Source organism: Nestor notabilis, unplaced genomic scaffold (genome assembly GCF_000696875.1).
Source record: "Nestor notabilis isolate BGI_N333 unplaced genomic scaffold, ASM69687v1 scaffold21719, whole genome shotgun sequence".
NCBI lineage: Eukaryota > Metazoa > Chordata > Aves > Psittaciformes > Psittacidae > Nestor > Nestor notabilis.
In genome coordinates, this window is record NW_009944528.1 from 4,313 (window position 1) to 7,390 (window position 3,078).

Genomic DNA, 3,078 nt, shown 5'->3' on the forward strand with positions numbered 1-3,078 from the left:
TGGGGAGGATTGTTGTTAGTGGTTAAAAACAGCTTTTATAGAATTTTATTTGGGTATTTTTCAGATAAAAAGTTATTCACAACTTTTTGATTGCTTTGCATATGATGAATGTAAAGTCCGAACAGCAACATGGTCACTCCTAGCCACTCCGTACCCTGCTCTTAAGATGTTATCCATGAGTTTACCCATATATAAAGCACTCCCCACTCAGATACAGGTTTCTGCAGAAGCCTGGGAGCCGCATAGCTAAGCTCACTGCTGCTCCATCCCCTCTATCATCATCCAGCCCACACGGATGAACTGAATGCTTCAGGTTCATTGGCATTTTTGATGAGAGTTGAAATATGGGGATGGTTCTGGTGGAAGTTCAAAGCCCAGCTCTGTCTTTGGGCACTCACCTTGTAGCACAGACAATTTTTCCTAATGTCACCCTAATAAGTAGGTTCATTTTCTAATGTCACCCTAATAACATGGTCTTTCCGAGCCCCAACGCTGCTGTGTTTCCATAAGGCATGAAGGCTCCATGCCACAGTGGCTGCTTAATGGGTTTGGAGACACGGGAAGGGAAAGGGAATCCTTTTTATTGCACACTTTATTAATACCTCAAAGCTCAAACTTTCCACCCAAGCATTTAAAGCCTCCCAATCCCTGCACAGCATGAAATGCCAGTGCCGAATGAAGCACACCATACTGACTCAGGCTGTTCCTCGAAGTCTTTGCAGCTCCTGGTTGCTGTTAAGAGCCCTTTAGACACAGCTTTACCTGCCACAGCCCCAGTTCACCATGGTGAAGGGCACCTGCAAGGCCAGAGTTGCCCAGGATGTGTCCTTACCATGGTGGGACTATGAGCCAAGGTCCCTCCTGCCTTAATGCCATGGTCACCAACAATGGAGGAGGCAGACAAGGTGTGCTTAGGAAACAAAGAAACCAAAAGCTTTTTCCTTTGTGCCTTGCAGTGCACAAATTGATTCATATTGGAGATGCTCAGCATCTGAAGAGCTAATCCTGCCTCTGGCCCAGCAGGTACAATGTGCAGTCACCATCCTTCCAGGGGCAAAACTATGTGAGCTCGCAGGGCACTGAGGCACCCGTCACATAGCAGGACATCACCATAGCTAAGCATTAGTGCTGCTGCAAGGCTTTGTCCATCTCAGGCACCCCCAAGGATGGAGAGGACCTGGGCTGCCCATGCTTGAACAGCCTCTGCCATTCCCTTGGCCTCTTCCCCAGCCTCAGCAGAGCCTCATCGAGCCAGGCAAAAAATTGAAAGAAGAAAAGAGAAAAAGCAGAAACCAAACAAATAAATAAAGGAGCAATCACAGCGCTTGACTCCAGAGGCCTTTTCTGTGGGAAGAGGCTGTCTATCAGCACCACAGCAACCCAAACAATTGGCCCCTGTGCACACGGTGCCAGCTCCAGCCTGGCCCGGGATGAGGGTGGTGGGAAACAATGGCCATGGGGACAATGGGGATTGTTCAGGGCAGCCCTGCTCCTGCGGAGGGGACGGCCCCACACAGCCCTGAGAAGGACCTGCTGCTGTCACCAGCTCTGAGCTGCCAAACAGTGTTAGATCTGGGGTGCTCACAGGGACCTCCAAGGGATGCTGGCAGTGGCAGTGAGGATGTTTGTTAAGAGTGTGACCACACCTATGGTGAAAAGTGAGCAGCATCCACAGAGAAACCACCTCCTGGTGCTGAGCTAGAGCTAATGGGGTGCTGGGGGGGGCATGGATGGTGGGAGTAGGGTCAGGCTGTGCAGGCACCCCTTGCACACACCCATGACTGCTCCATTGACAATGGTACCTGCACACACCCACTGCTAAGGCACATGGAGGAGGCTGGTCTTTTGTCCTGAGCTCATCCAGAAGGTTGTGATGTCATCCAGGAGCCACTGATGCCAGGTTCCCTGCTTCACACCATCAGGCAAATCACTTCAGCTTTGCAAATGAATGTGGGTAGTTTATCTATTAAACCAGGATGATCATAGAAACATAAAATCCATGAAGCTCCTCCAGTCCCAACCCTACCCGTGGCAGGGACACCTTCCACTAGAGCAGGTTGCTCCAAGCCCCTGTGTCCAACCTGGCCTTGAACACTGCCAGGGATGGGGCAGCCACAGCTTCTCTGGGCACCCTCTGCCAGCGCCTCAGCACCCTGCCAGGGAAGAGCTTCTGCCTAAGAGCTCATCTCAATCTCCCGTTTCAATTTGAACCCATCACCCCTTGTCCTGTTGAAACAAACCCTGATGAAGAGTCCCTCTCCAGCATCCCTGTAGCCCCCTTCAGACACTGGAAGCTGCTCTGAGGTCTCCACGCAGCTTCTCCAGGCTGAACAGCCCCAACTTTCTCAGCCTGTCTTCATACGGGAGGTGCTCCAGCCCCTGGTCATCCTTGTGGCCTCCTCTGGACTTGTTCCAATGGTTCCATGTCCTTATGATGTCATCTTTCTCTCCCTCTCCCCACTGACTTTTCATGTTTCATCCCCTCCTTGGTGCTCTCCCCAACCAGGGCAGTGCTGCCAAAGCCCAGCCAGTGGCACAGCAAAGTCAGGGTACAGTTGGCAAGAGGAACCAGCTCCTGGGGCAGCAGCAACTTGCTTTAGAGCAAGGATCCCTTTCGCCTACAGGAGCCAGAGGAATGGTGTGGGGTGCGTGTGCACACGCATGATGAGGCACAGGTCCATCTGCCAGCATTGCTGGGCTGTGACTACAACTGTTTATCTTGAAAGCTGGAAGGTTACATTCTCCGAAGTTTCCAGGGAGAAAATACAGACCCTTCCTTTCAGCTGCGTGCTGGAGGATGTGTAACCTCCATGAATGCCTCAGGTTTGTTTGGCTTGGGTACACGGGGAGCATCGCTGGCCAGAGGCTCCCCTGGCTTTGATCTGGGAGCTAGGTGTGCTTCTCGACAGGTTAATAGCTGTCTAACTCCACAGCCTTCCTGCCCGAGAGTCTAGACTCTTCCACCTGCTCTGTACACATTAACACAGGCTTACACACAACTTGCTCTGTATACGTACCCGTACGCAACAGCCAGCCTCACCAAGGATGTGAAGCGAAGCTCTGCATCAGCTTTCCAAG